Source organism: Triticum urartu, chromosome 1, assembly GCF_003073215.2.
Source record: "Triticum urartu cultivar G1812 chromosome 1, Tu2.1, whole genome shotgun sequence".
NCBI classification, from domain to species: Eukaryota; Viridiplantae; Streptophyta; class Magnoliopsida; order Poales; family Poaceae; genus Triticum; species Triticum urartu.
Window position 1 is genome coordinate 45,649,123 of NC_053022.1, and position 23,595 is coordinate 45,672,717.

A 23,595-nucleotide genomic window follows, 5' to 3' on the forward strand; every position below is an offset into this window, starting at 1 on the left:
TCTATGCAAATCTTTAAATGAAAGCATCCAAATAACCAATATGTATCTTCAAAATAGAAAAATCAAATTCATAAAAGCTATCTAATTGATGGAAGGAGCTTTATTTTATAATGGATTCACTCTATCAGGCAAACTGTGATGTTTTGGCATCCACGGTCGAAACATCAATATAAGATTCAAATATTTAGACATGACAGTGAGTCATGATGTCATAAAAAGCAGAGTTTTTCTCAATCATTTATGTGGGACAAAGTACATAGTAGATATGCTTAATAATAAGTTAACAAAGATGACACCCAATGACTCAAACACTAAAGCTTTGGCTTCACCATAACAAATTAATCTTTGCCATGTACAGTCTAGCCCTCAATACCTGGCATCTCATTTTACAATGGAACTCTCTTTTCCCTTGGCAAGCAGCAGTAATGTAGCAGTAGCACTTCTTTCTCGTGTACTCTGTTGGACATAACAAATATTAGATGCTGAAAAATCATGTTACACATGAAGCCAAATAAGCATTTTTGCATAAACCAAAAGGATAAACTCACCCTAGGGTAGACTGCAATCATCTGATAATCACATCAATCTTGTATAATCTATTCAAACAGATTTGTCGGTCAAAATATGACAATTAGCGTCCACCATGTAGCTTTATTAAGGGTATTGTTCAATGTCGGGCTGCAAATTATAAACACGCATTACTGCATTTAAATCTATGCTCCCGAAAAAAATAAGTAAGTGGTAAGAATTATGAAAATATATAACACACTTTGCCATGGATTGCAAAAACTAAAAAAGAAAAGGTTGCCTAGTATGGACTCTTCTATATGCGCACCTTATATTTCCTACATGAAGAAGAATAAGAGATGAACCACTAACCTAGCAAGCAGTCAAGCGAACCTGATGGTACTGGTCTCTTGCCATCGAGGCCAATGCGCTTGACTTGGCGCTGGGTGCTACTGCCTTCACGCCGCAAGACTTTCTTACTCTTGTTGTCCTCTCCCTCGAATGCAATGAACATCAGGTACATACACCATAGAGAATATGTAAGTAACTGAACATATGACATATCCTTCATCAATTCTTAAATAAAAAACTAAAGTTCAGGTTTTCTCACTGGCTCATAGCCTTCTCTTCAATCCTTGCTTCTCACAAAGAGTTTTCCTCTCCCTCCAATGCAATGAACAACAAGTGCATACACCATAGAGAGAATGTTAGCAACTGAACATATGACACGTCCTTCATCAATTCTTAAAAAACTGAAAATGAAGCTCTTCTCATTGGCTCATAGCCTTCTCTTCAATCTGTGCTTCTCACAAAGTGTTTTCAGATTCACAAATAACCAAGGAGGCAACCAACAACATATAGTAGCACATAGCAGCAGCACAAGTACAGTTAGGCCAAGCAGCAGCCAAGCCTGGTAGCAGCAGAACCCACAGCAAACACATCTACCAGCATAAATTCAAAAGAGAGAGGAGGGAGGAGGAAAGAGCTCACCTGCCTGCAGAGACAAGAATGGCTTGAGGAGTAGGGTTCTGGATGACAGGTGGCTGGGTGGGCTCGTCTTTAAGCAGTTTTCATTGCTGGCCACAAAAGCTTCACCTGAATACTGAAATCATAAAAGTTGTGTGCATAAAGACGAAGATAAAATCACTCTAAGCAAGATGAGAATGACAAATTGAAAAGCTCATTGTACCTATTAAACTAAGGACAGGAATGGCCTTTATTGAACTAACATACTGTTCCTAAGAGACTGAGAATCAGGGACAACCTTTATTAAACTAAAAAATTGATCAAATTGGGCATTTAGAATTCCTCCTAGATATTGTGAGCAGCACAGGTCCGATATGTTTCGAGCCCAGTAAAAATATGCATGCTTTCACATGTTTCAGACATATTTAATATCTTCTATGTGTATGCATACACAGACACAAGAATGTCTAAATATACAGGCGTGCATGGAAAGACAAGGACCAAATTCTTTCCTGAATGTCTAAATGAACACACAAGAATGTTGCACTGGTCAAATCGCCCACCTCGTGTCGTTGCTGCCGGCACTATCGGCGTTGATGTACATGTACTCCACGACTGTGTTGTTGCCTCGGGTAATCAGCACATGAGCTATTGGCATGAAATTAGGAATCATTGTATATGGTTTTTCAAACTATAAGCCTATAAAAAAGCAAATATATCAAGACCTAACATAACAGCCAACGGTTGCAACCATAGCCTAAGTTAGAGAAAGAACAACCTAGCCGGAGCATACCTGCAAGCCAATGGCGGCCATGATGAACAAGGGCTGACCACCCCTTCTCCCCTGCAGCTCCACCCCAGTGCGATGGGAGCGATGTCCCGCTGCTTCTTGCCCTGGTCACCGGCCACGCTACTCCTTCGCCCCACCACTGGCCTCCCCTGCTCCTCAACCTCCACCGTCAATACCTAGCTGCGACGCTACTCCTCAATTTCGCCGCGCCGCCCCTCTTCTCCTGCGGGATGTGACCCTTCTCTTTGAGGAGAAGCCGGCACGCGGGAGGATCCGGTAGTAGGAGAGGAGGAGAGGCAGCGCTGGGCAGAGGAGGAGGAGGAGAAGGGGCGCGGTGGTGGCGGTAGTCGTGAGGAGGAGAGGAGAGACGAGGCATGGGGTCTGGGGGATCGAGGATGTGAGAGGATTGCAGCTAGGTTTTCACCCGATTCCACAGCGCATAGAACGGACGGGACCCTGATGTTTCTTCTCAATGTAACTACAAAACGGGCCCGCGAGGAAAGGAGCCCCACACGTCATCCGCTGCAGTATGAAAGATCAATGTTCAAAGAAACTAACCGCGGGATTTTTGACAGCACTGTAAAATCGGGCCAGCGAGGCAGATCGTGCGGCCGGAACGCATGCACGCCGCAAATGCCTCTAGAATGGCGGGTACTCTAGCGGGCTTTATATGTTTAATTTATATGTTATTTTATATGATTTTTGGGACTAACCTATTAACCTAGATCCCAGTGCCAGTTTTTGTTTTTTTCCTTGTTTTTGAGTATCGGAGAAAAGGAAAACCAAACGGATTCCAATTAACTTAAAATTTCACGGAGATCATTTTTGGACCAGAAGAAGCCCACAGAGTACCGGAGATGGGCCAGAAGAGTCCCGAGGCCACCACGAGGGTGGGGGCACGCCCTACCCCCCTGGGCGCGCCTCCCTACCTCATGGCCGCCTCGGGGACCCCCCTGACTTGTTCTCGACTCAAACACCTCTTATATATACCCAAACTTCCAGAAAGAAACCTAGATCGGGAGTTCCGCCGCCGCACGCCTCTGTAGCCACCGAAAACCAATCTAGACCCTTTTCGGCACTCTGCCGGAGGGGGGAATCCCTCTCCGGTGGCCATCTTCATCATCCCGGTGCTCTCCATGACAAGGAGGGAATAGTTCACCCTCGGGGCTGAGGGTATGTACCAGTAGCTATGTATTTGATCTCTCTCTCTCTCTCTCTCGTGTTCTTGATTCGGAACGATCCTGTTGTATCGCGAGCTTTGCTATTGTAGTTGGATCTTATGATGTTTCTCCCCCTCTACTTTCTTCTGATGAATTGAGTTTTCCCTTTGAAGTTATCTTATCGGATTGAGTCTTTAAGGATTTGAGAACACTTGATGTATGTCTTGCATGTGCTTATCTGTGGTGACACTGGGATATCACGTGATCCACTTGATGTATGTTTTGGTGATCAACTTGCGAGTTCCGTGACCTTGTGAACTTATGCATAGGGGTTGGCACACGTTTTCGTCTTGACTCTCCGGTAGAAATTTTGGGGCACTCTTTGAAGTTCTTAGTGTTGGTTGAATAGATTAATCTGAGATTGTGTGATGCATATCGTATAATCATACCCACAGATACTTGAGGTGACATTGGAGTATGTAGGTGACATTAGGGTTTTGGTTGATTTGTGTCTTAAGGTGTTATTCTAGTACGAACTTTAGGATAGATTGAACGGAAAGAATAGCTTCGTGTTATTTTACTACGGACTTTTGAATAGATTGACCAGAAAGAATAACTTTGAGGTGGTTTCGTATCCTACAATAATCTCTTCGTTTGTTCTCCCCTATTAGTGACTTTGGAATGACTCTTTGTTGCATGTTGAGGGATAGTTTTATGATCCAATTATGTTATTATTGTTGAGAGAAATTGCACTAGTGAAAGTATGAACCCTAGGCCTTGTTTCCTAGCATTGCAATACCGTTTACGCTCACTTTTACCACTTGCTACCTTGCTGTTTTTATATTTTTCTGATTACAAAAACCTTTATCTACTATCCATATTGCACTTGTATCACCATCTCTTCGCCGAACTAGTGCACCTATACAATTTACCATTATATTGGGTGTGTTGGGGACACAAGAGACTCTTTGTTATTTGCTTGCAGGGTTGCTTGAGAGAGATCATCTTCATCCTACGCCTCCCACGAATTGATAAATCTTAGGTCATCCACTTGAGGGAAATTTGCTACTGTCCTACAAACCTCTACACTTGGAGGCCCAACAACGTCTACAAGAAGAAGGTTGTATAGTAGACATCAAACTCTTTTCTGGCGCCGTTGCCGGGGAGGTTATCGCTTAAAGATATATCTTTAGATCTTGTAATCGAATCTTTTGGTTTCTTGTTTTATCACTAGTTTAGTCTATAAAAAAATTACAAAAAAAAGGAATTGAGGGTACCTCATATGCTTCTTCTTTTTAATATCTTTCATAAAAATAAGGATTCCGATAATTGTGCCAAAATGCTAGAAGAAGAATGCATTAAAATGTTTGGCACTAAATCTTTAAATGATGAGCATGATTGCAATGTTGTTAGTACAAACTCTTTGAATATCCATAGTACTAATGATGATTGCACTAGTCATGATGAAAATGTCTCTTATAAGCATGTCAATTTTTGTGGAGTGCATAGGGTTTGCAAGTACACACCAAATAGGAAAGATATATTTTGCAAGAGGCATAAGTATTTAGAAACTAAATGGTTGCAAGAAAGGCTAGATGTTTGTGCTGAAAATAAAAAATTTATTAGCCATCCTTGTGAACTTTGCAATGAACATGGTCATTTAAATATCCAATGCAAATTGTTTCATGATCGAATCGTTTCCAAAAATTATGATGACTTGATTTCCCTTGCACATCATAATGAACTTAGTTTGCTTCTGGGTTAGAAGAAATGAAATGTATAACTAAGAATATTCACTACAAGAAATATGTCAACTTGCGACCATCACTATTGGTCACTGAAAGGTCATTGTTTTTCATTTGCGACCTTTTTGTGACCAAAAACAGAAGGTCAAAAGATGGCGGTCGTAAACTGAAATTAACAACCTTCTATGTGAGAAGGTCGTGGAATTCCATGACCAAACCAAAAGACCGTTCATCCAATGACCCTCCGTTTTGGTCGCTAGCTCTCTATCCAGGCCACGTCAGATCCGACGTGGCAAACTAACGTGGCAAAATTGCAACCAATTGAAAAGGTCGTTGACAAGATTCAACCCGGTCCAATTCGGTGTTTTACATGGGCAGGGCCCAATAATTCAGCCTTTTATATATTTTTCCCTATTAATTCTAGACAGCCACATGGGCCAGGCCCAACATTATAGGCTTTTTATTTTTGGGTCAGGCCTTTTTTCTCAACAGTTTTTATTTTTCTTCTTTTATATAAAAAGGGGTCCACTTGTCACATGGGTCCCAGCTGTCAGGGTCATATTATTCATATTTCAATTTAACAATAAATAAATAATTGGTATTCAAATTGGCGGTATTCAAATTGCACTGACAAAAAACACATGTAATACCTCACATTAGATCATCCAGATTCATGCAGCTCCTGCTCTCCGAATAACACGTAATACAAGCTCTAACACAAACTTTACAAGCTCTACAAGTGGAATAACGATACAAGCTCTACAGGTATAGCAATCACAATTACAAGCTCTATGAGGTAACAACTAGATACTTCATAAGCTCTACAAGTGTTTTCTTCTTCAGCATGGAGCTCCTTCGATAGCGATCATATGCCGAATTCACTAGACAACCATATTCAGGACTGGGCTAACAGAACAGCAACACGCCCCTTGTTACATGAATAAGCTGAGAAGAATCAGAACAAATGGAGCCAATATATTATAAATATTCCATTCAAAAAATGACAGTTCTGTTTATAGAATGATAACACAAATCCAGCTAGTACCATGCTTTTTTATTCATATAAGAAAACAGAGACTATGAATATGCATGAAGTGCAGGTCCTGTAACCTCACCGCAACACACTGCACCTAAAACAACAATGTCATTCTACTACCACGGCCATCCATTCAATAGGCAAGATCTAACATTACTAGTCAAAGCACATACACTAACATCACAAAATGCACCAACAATTTTTCAAAAGATAACTAAACTTGTGTGCATGCATTTAGACAGTTCAAGTGCTTGGACTATACACATTAATTAGAACATGATCGCAAGACAGCAATGTAAGCTTAGAATTCACAAGTACATGTTAATTGTAATCACTTAGTAGTTATCCGCCTAAGCAAACACAGAAGTACAATGCTTGAGATACATGTATGCAGCAAGAAAAACAGGCAATGCGATGACAGTATGAGCGCACAATAATTTTGGTAGTAAAAGGAAGATATATAATACAACAATCTCTGGAACACCTAGGTAGTAACTAGTACAGTTGCTTGCTGTTCATGAGTGTCAATCATCTGCATGTGTGTCCATCAAAAAGAAAACAACATGATTCAATTCATCTTGCCCATATACAGCAACCAGTAGACATCTAACATTGTGCATCGAACTTGCATGATGTTTGATGAACTTTGTGCACTACTGTATTGATATGCATCAGTTCCAAATTGGTTGTGCACTACTGTTGTCAGCATGATAAATTGATATGCACTGCTGTTGTTGCTGCTGTTAAACAAATCACTACTGCTACTCCTTAGAGCAATTCCTACTCCAGCAGAGAAAGTTTACTCCTAGGAGTATATTGGAAAAGTTTACTCCAGCAGACAAAGAGAAGAGAAGAGAGAAGAGAAAGAGAAACTTAACAGCAGCAGCACGTCCCATACTACTGTTGTCCTACACTAAACTACTGCAACCAGTACTAATGCAAGCTTAACAGCAGCAGCAAGTGCTATACTACTGCTGTCCAGAGTACACTTAAATGAAAAGATTCATTTATTTTTAAAAGTACTGATGCAAGCAATAGACTACACAAAACCTTCATTAAAGGAGTACTCCAATTCATCTTTAAAAAAGTTTATGCAAGCATTAAAGGAATAGTTTCAGTTAATTTTAAATACTCCAGCAGCAAATACTGATAACATTAATAGGCTAGTAGAAAATACTGCATTTTTGGAGTGTTAACAAATGTTCAGTAATTTATGGTGTACAACAGCAGCATCACATTAAGAAAGTGAACTAAATTTTATAGTGCACAAAATCATTGGTTGTGCATAGAATCACAACATTTATGGTGTGCAGCAGCAGCATCACTGGTTGTTCACAGAATCACAAATGCCAGAGCATATAATTTCATGCTAGGGGTGCACAACACTAAACTATAGGCTATCAACAAAATTACAGGAGGGAAGAATAACGGGTAGCGATGACTTGATATGGCCTGGGGATCTGGGAAGGCCGCTGTCAAGCTTTGACAAGTCGGGGAGATGTCCACGTTTCCGTACCCTAGTCGTGGTTGCGGTCGGCCACGGTACCCACTAGGAGGTCCTGTTGATATCTGTAAAGCATTGTAGAGCTTCAAACATATGACCCATATGTGAAATGTATAGATCATCAGGTAGTAGTGCATACAAAATCATGGATATCAACAAGCAATCTATGTAGAAAACAAACAAAGCATCTCAGAGTATAAGCTTAGAAGGATGCAACACTACTGCTCACCTGGTTCCTCTACTATACGTCCTCTACAAACTTCCAGAATCCCATAATCCCAATCACTTCAACCTAACCTAAAAATAACAGTACATAGACTGTTCCATTACATAGTACTGCTATGTAATTGATACACAAAAGAAGATATATCTCCCATGTCAGTAATCAGGATCAACCATGAAGCTTTTACTACTCCTACATCAGTAAGCTTTACTACTCCTTTTGCTAGTGTTCTAAACCAACAGAGCAATGCTATAGGAGCAGAAAAGGGAACTAGGGGTAGGAGCATCATACTAATTGATGTCTAGGAGCAGCATACTGATTGATGCAAGATTTGCTGTAGGTGAACAATCATATACATCAATATCAACATACAGATGGTCAATAACTCGTAACACAGAGCTAAACTGTAGGGTATAACCTTTGTAAAATAAATCGCAAGGTATAACTGAATCTAGTAAAATGGAGTAAGCATTTGACAAGGGAATACTAGTCTGACAACTAAAGGCTCATGTTCAGTACTTGAACATTTTCAGACCTGTCATTGAACTAAAGCGTATATTTAGTTGGTCTGGAAAAAAACACCACGGCCAGATTTTGTACATACAAAGTACCTCGCCACTATGTTGTGAAGTCACAGGTTGGCATGGTGTGAGAAGTATGCTTTGGCGGCACACGGCACGTGAACCTTCAGTTCACTATTTTAATTCTCAGTGAGGACATGCCTTTAATGCGCTAGACAAAAGATAGGCCGTCGACAAATTCAGCCTGTAACAACAATCAGCACACACTTCTGCGGCCTATTTGGAGAGATAAAAACTCATTTGTGAGCTCTCAGTGTGAACAGCACACAAAATTGTAGGTGAACTGCACATTCACGTGTATAAAGAAGAGGAGCCACTGAATTTTAATAATGAACAGTTAAACAAAATTGTAGGTGAACAGCACACAAAACATTTTATAAAGTTTCTCCAGTGACTGAAAATTTTATTCTATATGTAGAAAAAAACATAGTCATTGCAATCATTCTCAATAAGTACACAACAATGCATTCCTACAAAAAAATCCTGACATGGATCATGGCTGCTGCCTACCATGGTAAATGCTGGACTCTCTCTAATAGTCTCAAATGCACCACGAAGGTTACAATTAGCCTGTCCGGTGCACGTTACAGGAGTTTGAAGTTGGAAGGTTGTGATTTACCGTGAAATCAGAAGGAAAGCTCGACAGATTAGCACGCTGATTTGTCCGGCAGATGGCACCATGGGTTTTCCGCCGGGTCCGTCCTGCAACCAACCCAACCCATCCATCAGAGAAATGCATCAGGGAATGGAATGGAGGGGAAGGGGAGGGAAGAAGAGGAAATCGAGAGAGGGGTGGACCTTGGATGCTGCTTGTACGTTCTTGTGCTGGAGGAAGAAAGAGCTTCACGCGCAACAAAATCCATGGCGTCCCGGATAGAGCAAGCTCCGCTCCATGATGCCTACCTACACAGACGAGACGAGGCAAGGGTCAGAGTGGGAAAGAATAAGGAGAGAAGATGAGTTGGGATCCTTACCATACCACCGTTGTACGAGTCCGAGTCCTGCGCCTGCGGTCGGTCGCCATGGCCGCGCCCCGGCAGCTAGGGTTTTCGGCGCCCACCACAACAGCAGGATTGGAGTGCGACCACAAAAACAATCAGTCCATCAGAGGAGGTGAAGTGATCCAACATTCCAACTCAAACATGTCATTGAATTCTGAAGAAAGGCGCAATATTATTCAGACAGGACAACAGAGCAAAGAGAATGGAGGGAGGGAGCACTGTGCCTGCGTAGCACCATGTGGGGAGGTCGCGCGCGAGCCTGGCGAGCAGGGCGGCGGCAGCGAGACAGGCGAAGACGCGCCCGGAGCCGAGCTGGCCCTGCGCGACACGACGGAAGGCGGAGTCGATGCCGGCGAGGAGCACGTCGGCGGCTAGCGACACGGCCGTGTATCCGGAGGCGACGTGGAATAGGATCCAGGAGGCGACGGCGGTCGCTAGGATTAGGGCGCTCAGGTCGGCCTGGCCTCGGCAACACAGCACCACGTCTACGGGTTTGGGGGCGGCGGCGGATCGAGATCTGAGGGAGGGAGAGGGCGGCGGCTGTGGGTGCGTCTGAGAGAGGGGGGCGAGAGGACGAGTGTTGCGGATTGTGTTAGGGCTAGTTGGGTGAGACGGTGAGGGGGTCAAGTCTGCCGTTGGATCCGGGATGATCCGACGGTTCAGATCGCCTACGGTAGGGTGATCCGGGGGAGACATCCTGATTGGTTGGAGACTACGGCTGTAATTTAAAATATAGTCTCTAAGTGCTAAAAACAAAGGGGTTTATGAAGCAACTATCAATAATATTTTGTAAAATGGAACCACTAAAATTTTCACTCAAGTTATACCATATTTTATGGATGATGATAACCAACTTTTATGCATTTCCGATCGTTTTGTAAGATTCCACCCGTAGCGATTTCGGGCGATCAGAAAATCATCGGCGATCCAAAAAACGATTGGCGATCTGAAGGCGATCTAGGTTTTTGCCCACGGCCGCCGGCGGCAGGTGCCGCCGCCTGTCTGCTGTTTACTACTGCAGGGGTCATGGGCCCCTCTTGGCCACTAGCGTGATGTCCTGATCTGATCCTGATGAGAGAAGGGGAAGAGAAGAGGTAGTGTGGTTCTTGGTTTTGCGGTTTGCTGGCTTTTTCAGAGGATCGGAAGCCTGCATAGTTCATGTCCCAGCGCGCGTCTCGCGAAGCTGGTTTTCTGTCCTGGTACATCTCTTTTCCCTTGCAAGGTGTTGTGATCGGTTTACTGTCCCTCCGTAGTGTTCCGATTGCGGTAGGGTTTTTATTCAGTTTGTCTGCTCAATAGACTTTGTCGGAGGAGTATCATGTGAGTTTTAGAAGGATTAAATTTTATTGGTGGCGGTCTCCGACGTGAGGGAGGCTGACCGGATGCAATGAAAATACTCAGTTGGAATTGTCGTGGCTTGCAGCAAGGCGCGGCGGTCAGGGCCCTCCTTGAAGTTCACACGAGCAGGAGCCCTGACATAGTTTTTCTATCGGAAACACACTTAGATGAATTCCCGGCAGAGTGTCTGAGGAGGAGAATGAAGATGGATCATAAGGAGGTGGTCCGTAGTGATGGTAAAAGTGGCGGGTTGGTTCTATACTGGAAGGAGGAAGCGGCTATCTCTCTGAAGTTCAAGACAAACAATTTCATTGATGTATATGTTGGAAACGATCCGGATAATATGTGGAGGTTCACTGGTATGTACGGTGAACCACGTTGGGAAGATAAGCATCTCACCTGGCAGAGGATGCGTGAACTAGCTGGCATTAGTGATATGCCTTGGTTGATCATGGGAGATCTGAACGATATTGCATATTCTTTTGAAAAAGAGGGGGGAGACCTCATCCAGAAAGATATATGAAGGCATTCCGCGATGCTCTTGATGACTGTCATCTTGTTGACTGTGGATATGTGGGAGATAAATTCACTTGGCAACGAGGCATGATCCGAGAAAGATTGGATAGAGCACTTGCAAACGATGGGTGGCAAAGGAAATTTGCGAATGCTACTGTACATCATATGAATTATAGCAAGTCTGATCATAGGCCTATTCTGATGTCTCTGGATGAAGAGCTGGTGCACGAGCATAATGGGCCGGCCCCGCTCAGGTTTGAATCAAGATGGCTAAAGGAGAAAAGATTTTTGGAAGTTGTGCAACAAGCATGGGATCGGTCTCATGCTCCAGCTGGGAATGTTTCGCTGGCTGACAGATTAGCGGCTATCCACAAGGACCTGCACGTTTGGGACAGATCAGTCCTTAAAGGTACAAAGAATAAACTTCGCAGTGTAAAAAAGGAGATGGAGGAGGTCTCGAGGCGAGAACTGTCAAGTGAAAATGTAGCGAGGCAGAAGGAATAGCGATGGAGATAGAAAAATTACTAGAGATGGAAGAAATGTATTGGGCTCAACGAAGCAGGCTGAATTGGCTGCAGTTTGGAGACCGTAACACGACGTACTTCCAGAACTTTGCCTCAGCAAGACGTCTGAGAAACTGTACTAAAAAACTAAGGAATGCCCACGGTGTTTGGCAAGAAGGTACGGCGTATTTGAATCCTCTAATTTCAGATTATTTTGCTGGTCTATTCTCTACAGAGATTGAGGAACCAGACCCAGTTTTCATAAATCATGTCATGCCTCGTGTTACGGAAAACATGAACAATGAGCTTCTGAAACCATACTCTGCGGAGGAGGTGAAAAAGGCTTTATTCTCTATAGGTGACACAAAAGCACCAGGTACGGATGGATTGCATGCCGTGTTCTTTAAAAAATGTTGGCACATTTTTGGAGATTTACTTACAAGTGAAGTGTTGAGCGCAATAAATAATAAAGTTGTTCCTGATGGTTGGAATGATAATGTGATAGTTCTAATACCTAAAGTGGATTCCCCAGAAAATATATCACAGTATAGGCCTATCAGTTTATGCAGTGTCTTGTATAAAATCATCTCTAAAATGATTGCTTTTCGTTTAAAGGATATTTTGGATGAAGTAATATCTCCTATCCAGAGTGCTTTTGTACCTAGGAGATCAATTTCTGACAACATTCTCATCGCCTATGAAAGTATGCATACTATAAAAAACAAGAAGAAGGGCAAGATAGGATATTGTGCAGTAAAGCTTGATATGCATAAGGCATATGACCGCGTTGAATGGATCTTTTTGGAAAGAATGTTGAGTAGGCTCGGCTTTCATGGTGATTTTATTGACTTGTTGATGGCCTGTGTCAGTTCAGTTAAATACAGAGTCAGATTTAATGATCAAGAGACAGATATGTTTGTGCCAAGCAGGGGCCTCCGTCAGGGGGCCCATTATCACCTTATTTGTTTCTCTTATGTGCAGAAGGGCTTTCAAGTGCTCTAGCTCAACAAGAGGAGGTTCGTGGCATAGAGGGTGTTCGGGTGTGCAGAAATGCACCATCAGTATCTCATTTATTATTCGCTGATGATTCCCTTATACTCATGAAGGCAGATATGATAAATGCAACCTCGTTGAGATCAGTGCTTGATGCTTATTGTGCTAATTCAGGCCAACTTATTAGTGAAGCCAAATGCAGTATTTTTTTCCGTCCAAATGTTGATGTGGAAATAAAAGCCCAGATGTGTACTGAACTTAATATCCACACTGAAGCAATTTCTGAAAAGTACCTGGGCCTACCCTCTATGGTGGGGCTGGATAAAAGTGATAGTTTTGTTTATTTGCTTGAAAGGATCATCGAAAGATTGAAGGGATGGAAGGAGAAGCTACTTTCCACAGGGGCGAAAGAAATTCTCTTGAAGGCAGTAATTCAGTCCATTCCAGTGTTTGCCATGGCTGTTTTTAAGATCCCCAAAAAATTATGCAAAGAGATGAATGATGCTATGTCTGCCTTTTGGTGGGGAGATTCTGAGGATCAAAAGAAGATGCACTGGTTTTCTTGGTGGAGAATGTGTGTTCCAAAAAAGTTGGGCGGCATGGGATTTCGAGATCTATTTTCGTTTAACATGGCTATGCTCTCAAAACAGACATGGAGATTGCTAAATGATCCTGACTCACTTTGTGCTCAAGTCTTGAGAGCAAAATATTATCCTGATGGGAAATTATTGAATGCAGGTCCAAAAAAAGGCTCTTCTTACACCTGGCAGAGCATTTTTGCAAGACTACAAACTTTTAAGCGTGGACACATTTGGAGAGTTGGCTCAGGAGAAAAAATTAACATTTGGGAGGACCATTGGATCCCAAATAGTCATTCCAGGAAAGTTTTTACTAGGAGGGGAAACTGTATTTTGCATACTGTTGATGATTTGATTGATCAACATAATGGTAGCTGGGACGAAGAACTTATCAGAGATATTTTCTTACCCATTGATGCGAACAATATTCTTGCAATCCCATTGAGTCCACATCTACAGGAAGATTTTGTGGCATGGCATAAGACAAAAAACTTTTTGTTCTTTGTCCGTTCTGCCTATCACATTGAATGGGATCATCACTTCGGCGCACGAACTAGAAGAGAAGATGGGCAAGGCTCTGCTGAACCGAACCCGGTGTGGGACATTTTATGGAAGCTGAAAATTCCAAGTAAGATTAAGGTGTTTATATGGAAGGCTCTGCATGGTACAGTTCTAGGCATGGCGATTCTTGCTTCGCGACACATACCCGTGTCACCACAGTGCCCTATTTTGTCGGTCGGGTCTGGAGAATATTCGGCACTTGTTATTTACATGCACTCATGCACGGAAGGTTTGGTCTGCGCTCGGGCTCCTGGATATCATTGATGATGCACTGATTGCAGACATGTCAGGATCAGTAATACTTGAGCATATTATTTGCAACCCAAACAGGAAGTCGCCGGTCCTGGGTATGTTAGGATTGCAGGAGTCAGTAGCCGTTGCGTGTTAGTATGTATGGTGGAAAAGGAGGGAAGCAGTGAAGGGCGAAACTGTAGCAGATCCCCCCGGACGGCCTTTGCGATTCAGGCTCTAACATCAAATTTTGGAGCTGTTTCCCATTCCAGTAAACCACATGAAATAACGTGGGAAAAGCAAAGCCGAGGATGTTATAAATTAAATACAGATGCAGCTTTCCGCCAAAATGGTTCGGGTGCAGTTGGGGTCGTCATACGTAATAGTGCAGGTGAGGCTGTAGCAGGATCTGCAAGTCCTTTTCATACGGCCTTTGATATTGCCTCGGCGGAGGCCCTTGCACTGCTAAAAGGACTAGAATTAGTTGAGAAGTTGGGCTGCACCCATATCACATGTGAGTCCGATTCATTGGAGCTCATTCAGGCATGTAATGGGGAGCTGGAGATCTATGGTCCTTATTCTGAGACTTTAGCTGACTGCTTTGCGAGAGCCAAGATGATTGATGGAGTTTCTTTCTCCCACTGCCCTAGGGAAGCCAATCGAGTTGCTCACCTTCTGGCGAAGCACTCTTATGATACTCAGTCTGCATTTGATTGGGATGGAGATCCACCCAATTTCATTCTTCCTTATGTAATAAATGATGTAACTCTTTTGACTGTGAAATAAAACACCGATAGGCTTTCCCTTCAAAAAAAACAAAGGGGTTTATGAAGCAACTATCAATAATATTTTGCAAAATGGAACCACTAAAATTTTCACTCAAGTTATACCATATTTTATGGATGATGATAACCAACTTTTATGCATTTCCGATCGTTTTGTAAGATTCCACCCGTAGCTACGAACGGTTATGCCCATGGTTTTAACCGTGTTTTGAAATTGGCATAAAGAATTAAACAAATCAAAAAACGGAAAGCCTTTGCATTGTGTCATTATATGTGATCTAGTGTCTAGGAAAAAACAAACTTCTATACGGTAAATACCTTAAAAAGGTCTGCTCAAATGGCATAGTCTGCTCAAATGATCAATCTTATGGCCACATTCAAGGCATAGTCTGCTCAAATAATCTCATATTGTGCATAAGGGTGCATATTGGAGTGGAAAACAATGTTGCCTAAGGAAGTTTTCATTTTCTTTGGACGAAAAAATCATTTCCCATTTTTGGAGTGCCCAAAATGAGAATTTTTTGTGAATAACCTACCAAATAATTGTTGCAAAATTGGACCAAATAAATTTTCTAAAATATTAGGCCATATTTAATGCACAATTGACCAAATGGTTGGGTGTCAAAAGCTTTTATCCACCTCTCATGAAAAAGACAAATTTCTGCCGATTCAGATGGAAGCGGGTCAAATTTGAACTACAGTTGCCTCATAGCTTGCTCTTTATTTTTCCAAAAAATCCTTTTTAGGTACAAAAATATATATTTAATCAGAGAAACACAAAAAGTTTTCCAAGATTCAAACTAGATAGGAACGGCCATGCCCGCCATTTTGACCGCATTTTGAAATGGACATAAAAATTCAAAAGAAAATCAAAAAATTGGAAAACCTTTGCATTGTGTCCTTATATGTGACCAAGTTACCAGGAAAAATAATAAACTTGTAATACGGTAATTATTTTTAAAAAGTGTTCTCAGAAATGAGCTATCATGCGTGAAGATGCATGGCTTTCAAGCCAAATGATCAATCTTATGGCCACATTCATGGCATAGTTTGTTCAAATGATCTCATATTGTGCACAAGGGTGCATCTTGGGATGGTAAACAATGTTGCCTAAGGAAGTTTCCTTTTCTTTGGACAAAAAATCATTTTCTATTTTTCAAGTGCCCAAAATGAGTTTTTTTGTGAATGACCTACCATATATTTGCTGCAATATTGGACCAAATAATTTTTATAAAACAATAGGCCATATTTAATGCATAATTGACCAAATGGTTGGGTGTCAAAAGATTTGATCCACCTCTCGTGAAAAAGACAAATTTCCTTCGATTCAGTAGGAAGAAGGTAAAATTTGAACTACAGCTGCCTCATAGTTTGCTCTTTATTTTTTTCAAAAATCATTTCTAGGTACATCAGTATCTATTTAATCAGAGAAATATCAAAAGTTTTCCAAGATTCAACCACTAGTTAGGAACGTCAAGCACGCCGTTTTGACTGCATTTTTAAACGAGCATAAAAAATTAAAAAAATCAAAAAAATGGAAAACCTTCGCATTGTGTCATTATATGTGACCAAGTTTCCAGAAAAAATAAAAATCTTGTAATACGAAAAATATTTTATAAAATTGTTCTTAGAAATGAGCTATCATGCGTGAAGATTCATTTCAAACAATGTTGTCTAAGGGAGTTTTCATTTTCTTTGCACGGAAAATTCATTTTCCATTTTCCGAGTGCCCGAAATGAGTTTCTTTTTGTGAAGGACCTACCATATATTTATTGCAAAATTGGACCAAATCAATTTTATAAAATACTAGGCTATATTTAATGCACAATTGACAAAATGGTTGGGTGTCAAAAGTTTTGATCCACCTCTGGTGAAAAAGACAAATTCCCGCCGATTCAGTAGGAAGCAGGTCAAATTTGAACTGCAGCTGCATTATATTTTGCTCGTTATTTTTTCCAAAAATCATTTCTAGTTACATAAGCATCTATTTAATCAGAATTATATGGTTTGGTGGAGATACATCGAGGTTTGGACAGTGGCCAAGGGCCCCAACTCTAGAGCGCGTAAGCTCGCATGCACGCCGCGTGGTCACCGCTTGACCGTGGCGTTGCCATGCATTCTGGGCGGCCTAGGCATCTCTAGTGGGTTGGGCACTCCCCAGGTAGGTGCTAGGAAGAAAATTACAACATAAGATTCTCATGAGGAGACCGAACTATGCTCAAATATGAATTAGCAGCCAAGTGTTTGATTAGCGGTACGGGAAATGCACATGGCCAATGGGCGTGAGTTTTGGCTGAGGATTATCATCTAATAAGAAGAATCTCTTCACAAATTTTCAGCTCAAAAGGAGGATCCCAGGTGGTACTTCCTTCACAATGCTTCTAGGTGGACAAAAACTTTGGAAATTCGCCCACGAAGATTTGCTGGGCAAACGGAGCTGAATTTTGTCACGAAGCAATGATTTGGGTAGGAAAAAGTGCCCAAAAAATTCGAGGGCAATCAAGAGTATATAAATAGCACTTCCTTCGTAAAGTGCTGATGTGAACAGAATGGGAAAATGAATATTGTTGAATTATATTTGAACTAGGCAAGGAAGGATTTTTACATATTTGACGAAGATATGACCCAAAGAATTTATGAGATTTTTGGGGGAATTTTGGGAATGACAGAAATATAGGTTACTTCACTACGTAGGGCAAAAATTCACACATGGACATGACACATAGGCAAAACTGATGAGGTGGTGCCTAGTCATACCAATCCACCATAATTTACAAGGTTATAACCATCTATATTGGTCATGATCAGCTAGAAATAAGGCAGCGGACCAGTGCTATCTGCTTTGTGACCATTTCATGTAAGTAAATTACGACCTTTCTGACCAAAATGGTCGATATAGTTTAGGGTTTGGAGCCCCCCGAATAGCTTTTGACCAATTGATCTCAAATGGTCATAGATCTATGACCAATTCTTCCAGGGTCACTGAAAGAAGGTCACTAGTTGACATATTTCTTGTAGTGATTCCAGAATTTTCCCTTGACAAAGTTCTTGATTTTGATCTAGAGGAAATTTATATGTATTGTGCGGTGAATTGCATTGAACATCCTTATATTGCCAATTACATAAAGTCAAGAAAACAATTAGAATATGAAGAGAATACTAATGAAAGAGAAGAGACTTCCCAGTATCCTCCTATATTATTTCTTATGCTGAATCAGGTAACGAGGAGGAGCCTTCTATTCAACCAATCTCATTAATAAGGAGCTCCAAAAAGAGGATTAAACCCATATTAAATGTGAATAGGAAAAATAAAAGACAGAGAAGTAAAGGTAAAAAGGTGTCCCTCCCAAATGATGTTTCTCCTATTACTCATTGTGATGATGATAATACTATACTATTGGTGCTATCCATACTATTAATTATGAGAGTGATTATGCTTATGATATGCAAAGGCCCAAGCTTGGGGATGCTATGTTTGATGAGAATGACATGTTTGAGAATTTATTTGCTGCAATTAATGTTTGTCCCAAGCTTGGGGATGCTATGTTTGATGAAGATGATATTTTTAACCTCCCAAGTTTTGATATGCAAATTTTTATGATGATAGCTTTCCTCCTATTTATGATGGTTATATTGATGAAAGTGGATTTGGAGAGGTTATGACTTTATTTAGTAATGATTCCACTATTTTGGAAGAGGTTTCAATTGATTATGATGAGAACAAAGTTGCTACTTATGATGATTATTGTGATGGCACTTATGCTATAAAAAGTAGTGATGATTATATTTATAAAACTTGTCATGATTATTATTACCCTTTTTCTGAACATTACTCTTTTAATGTGGAAAACGTTTATAGTATTTGAGTTTCTTATGATACTCCCACTATTCTGAATAAGAAGAATTTTTCTTATGTGGAGAATAGTAAATTTTCTATGCTTGTAGATCATGAAAAGAATGCTTTATGTGATGGTTATATTGTTGAATTAATTCATGATGCTACTGAAATTTATTATGAGGGAGGAATATATGCTTATAGGAATTGCAATAATATGCATAGGAAGTGGATTAGACTTAAATGTGCTAGTCATATTCTTCATGATGCTCTCTTTATGTTTCAATTCTTATCTTTCATGTGAGCATCATTGAAATCATCATGCCTAGCTAGGGGCGTTAAACAATAGCGCTTGTTGGGAGGCAACCCAATTTTATTTTTGTTCTTTACTTTTTGTTCCTGTTTAATAATAAATAAGTCATCTAGACTCTGTTTATATGTGGTTTTATGTTTGAATTAGTGTTCGTGCAAAGTACAACCTTTGGGAAGACTTGGGTGAAGTCTTTGCGATCTTGCGGTAAAAAAACAGAAACTTTTGCGCTCACGAGATTAGCTGCCATTTTAACTGGAGAGTGCGTTTAGGTTGATTCTTTTTGCAGATGATTAATAGACAAATTCCTCTGGTCCACCAATTTATTTCAGAAATTTTGGAGTGACATAAGTATTCGAATGATACAGATTACTACAGACTGTTCTGTTTTTGACAGATTCTATTTTCATTGTGTTTTTTGCTTATTTTGATGAATCTATGAGTAGTATCGAAGATATTGAACCATAGATAAGTTGGAATACAGTAGATATGACACCAATATGAATTTAGAATGAGTTCACAACAGTACCAAAAGTGGTGATTTATTTTCTTATACTAACGGAGCTTACGAGTTTTTTGTTGAGTTTTGTGTGGTGAATTTTTCAAGTTTTGGGTAAAGATTCAATGGACTATGGAATAAGGAGTGGCAAGAGCCTAAGCTTGGGGATTCCCAAGGAACCCCAAGATAATATTCAAGGATAACCAAGAGCCTAAGCTTGGGGATGCCCCGGAAGGCATCCCCTCTTTCGTCTTTGTCTATCGGTAACCTTACTTGGAGCTATATTTTTATTCACCACATGATATGTGTTTTGCTTGGAGCGTCATTTTATTTTCTTTTGTTCTGCTTGCTGTTTGAATAAAAGACCAAGATCTGAAATTCTTAAATGTTAGAGAGTCTTCACATAGTTGCATAATTATTCGACTACTCATTGATCTTCACTTATATCTTTTAGAGTTGTTTGTCATTTGCTCTAGTGCTTCACTTATATCCTTTTAGAGCACGGTGGTGGTTTTATTTTGAAGAAATAGATGAACTCTCATGCTTCACTTATATTATTTTGAGAGTCCTAAACAGCATGGTAATTTGCTTTGGTTATGAAACCAGTCCTAATATAATAGGCATCCAAGATGGGTATAATAAAAACTTTCATATAAAGTGCATTGAATACTATGAGAAGTTTGATTCCTTATGATTGTTTTGAGATATGAAGATGGTGATATTATAGTCATGCTAGTTGAGTAGTTGTGAATTTGAGAGATACTTGCATTAAACTTTGTGATTCCCGTAGCATGCATGTATGGTGAACCGTTATGTGATGAAGTCGGAGCATGATTTATTTTTTGATTGTCTTCCTTATGAGTGGCGGTCGGGGACGAGCGATGGTCTTTTCCTACCAATCTATCCCCCTAGGAGCATGCGCGTAATACTTCATTTCGATAACTAATAGATTTTTGCAATAATATGTGAGTTCTTTATGACTAATGTAGAGTCCATGGATTATACACACTCTCACCCTTCCACCATTGCTAGCCTCTCTAATACCGTGCACCTTTCACCGGTATCATACACCCACCATATACATTCCTCAAAACAGCCACCATACCTACTAATTATGGCATTTCCATAGCCATTCTGAGATATATTGCCATGCAACTTTCCACCATTCCGTTTATTATGACACGCTTCATCATTGTCATATTGCTTTGCATGATCATGTACTTGACATCGTATTTGTGGTAAAGCCACCTCTCATAATTCTTTCATGCATGTCACTCCTGATTCATTGCACATCCCGGAACACCGCTGGAGGCATTCATATAGAGTCATATTTTGTTCTAAGTATCGAGTTGTAATTCTTGAGTTGTAAGTAAATAAAAGTGTGATGGTCATCATTATTAGAGCATTGTCCCATGTGAGGGAAGGATGATAGAGACTATGATTCCCCCACAAGTCGGGATGAGACTCCGGAAGAAAAATAAAAGAAAAATAAAAAAGAGGCCATAAAAAAGAGAAGGCCCAATAAAAACAAGAAAACAAAAAAGAGAGAAAAAGAGAGAAGGGGCAATGCTACTATCCTTTTACCACACCTGTGCTTCAAAGTAGCACCATGATCTTCATGATAGAGAGTCTCCTATGTTGTCACTTTCATATACTAGTGGGAATCTTTCATTATAAAACTTGGCTTGTATATTCCAATGACGGGCTTCCTCAAAATGCCCTAGGTCTTCGTGAGCAAGCAAGTTGGATGCACACCCACTTAGTTTCTTTTTGAGCTTTCATACACTTATAGCTCTAGTGCATCCGTTGCATGGAAATCCCTACTCACTAACATTGATATCTATTGATGGGCATCTCCATAGCCCGTTGATACGCCTAGTTGATGTGAGACTATCTTCTCCTTTTTGTCTTCTCCACAACCACCATTCTATTACACCTATAGTGCTATATCCATGGCTCACGCTCATGTATTGCGTGAAGATTGAAAAAGTTTGAGAACATCAAAAGTATGAAACAATTGCTTGGCTTGTCATCGGGGTTGTGCATGATTTAAATATTTTGTGTGATGAATATAGAGCATAGCCAGACTATATGATTTTGTAGGGATAACTTTCTTTGGCCATGTTATTTTGAGAAGACATGATTACTTTGTTAGTATGCTTGAAGTATTATTATTTTTATGTCAATATTAAACTTTTGTCTGTAATCTTATGAATATAAATATGCATGCCACCATAAATAAAATTACTTTGAAAATTATGTTAGGTAGCATTCCATATCAAAAATTCTGTTTTTATCATTTACCTACTTGAGGACAAGCAGGAATTAAGCTTGGGGATGCTTGATACGTCTCCAACGTATCTATAATTTTTTATTGTTCCATGCTATTATATTATCAATCGTGGATGTTTTATATGCATTTATATGCTATTTATATGATTTTTGGGACTAACCTGTTAACCTAGAGCCCAGTGCCAGTTTCTGTTTTTTTTCTTGCACTACAAAAAAATACACTTCCGTGATGATACGTGTTTGTCACAGTAGGTCGCTTTTTTTGTCATGCATGTACATCCATGACAAATTTATGACAGAATCAAGATAGTCATACATGTGCTGTCGTAGAAGTGTTCCATGACATTACCAAAATTATCATCACGGAAGTGTCCACTTCCATGACGATAAATCGCGCGTCACAGAAGTGCTTTCGTCAAGGGTGACCGACACGTGGCATCCACCGTAACGGAACGCCGTTAAGCTATCGGGTCGGGTTTTGGATCCGATAACCCGTTAACAGCCCCGACCAATGGGAAATTTCCACGTGTAAAATTCTTAATGGCCAGACGAAACATGTGTCAGCTCGTCAGTGGGTCAGATAGGCGCCTATGATACGTCGACACGTGGCACGGCCCAACAGAGGCCCATTCCTGTGTAAAGGCCGACCCGTTTGACTTGGTCAAAAGCTGGCGGGCCGGCCCATGGAAAGCCTATTAACGGCCCGTTGAATATAGCCCATTTACAGCCCGCTAAACCAAGGCCCGTTACGCCCTATCCGAATTAGGCCCAGTAGCGTCATCTGGGCCATCCAATATGATTCCAGCCCGTTTTCACTTCTGGCCCATGTATGGCCCATGACGTCTTTCGACCCATATGAGGCCCTATGTAACTCTTGGCCTACTAACGGCCCGTGGTGAAACTGGCCCGTAATGAACAGTGTATCACTTTACACCCATTAACGGCCCGTGGTGAAACTGGCCCGTGATGAACAGTGTATCACTTTATACCCATTGACGGCCCGTTATTCCGTTGGGCCGTTTCCAGCCCATGTTATCTTTCGGCCTTCTCAGAGCCCGTTTATTCTTGGGCTCATTTCCAGCATTCGTTTACTTACGGCCCGTTACTATCATTTTCTGCTTGTGGGCCAAATTCAGCCCGTGGTTATAGTCGGCCCGTTTGTGGTCTGTTAATTCGTTGGGCCGTTTTCATAGCGTCATCAAATACGGCCTATTAACGATGGCCCGTTATGGTCGGCCCATGAACGGACGATTCCAACTCTAGCCCGTTTACGGCCATAATGAGGCCTGTTATTGGCCCATGTTTGGCCAATCGATCATACGGCCCGTGTAAGGCCCATTGATGATACGGCCCGTAGAAGGCCCATTGTTTCTATGGCCCGTAGAACGCCCATTGTTTCTACGACCCGTAGAAGGCCTACTGTTTCTACAGCCCGTAGAAGGCCCACTATTTCTACGGCCCGTAGGAGGCCCAGTGTCACTACAGTAAATATTAGCCCATGGTTATTGTGGCCTAATTTTAAAAAATAGGTTATTGCAGCCACTAGCAAACCGCGGAAAAAGAACTGCACTGACTACAAGAAAACAAATAAACAAAACAAGGAAATAAATAAGCGAGCAACTTATGCTAGGCTATCACGGC

General features: G+C 40.9%; 2 long non-coding RNA genes across 4 annotated transcripts; both read right to left on the minus strand.

The window, feature by feature from the left end:
- Positions 1-552: 552 nt before the first annotated feature.
- On the minus strand, positions 553-1,415 carry LOC125553164. 2 transcript variants are annotated; one of them, XR_007303997.1, is made up of 3 exons: positions 1,118-1,415; positions 880-1,003; positions 553-596 (listed from the first exon to the last, which is right to left on the minus strand). It is a non-coding gene; the product is annotated as an uncharacterized LOC125553164 (long non-coding RNA). The 2 variants fall into 2 exon arrangements; XR_007303969.1 differs by lacking the exon at positions 553-596 and adding an exon at positions 620-678.
- A 4,369-nt stretch (positions 1,416-5,784) lies between these two features.
- Positions 5,785-10,091, minus strand: LOC125545902. 2 transcript variants are annotated; one of them, XR_007300349.1, is made up of 5 exons: positions 9,749-10,091; positions 9,487-9,667; positions 9,311-9,415; positions 9,132-9,214; positions 5,785-7,773 (listed from the first exon to the last, which is right to left on the minus strand). It is a non-coding gene; the product is annotated as an uncharacterized LOC125545902 (long non-coding RNA). The 2 variants fall into 2 exon arrangements; XR_007300348.1 differs by having other exon boundaries at positions 9,487-10,089.
- Between the last annotated feature and the right edge of the window lie 13,504 nt (positions 10,092-23,595).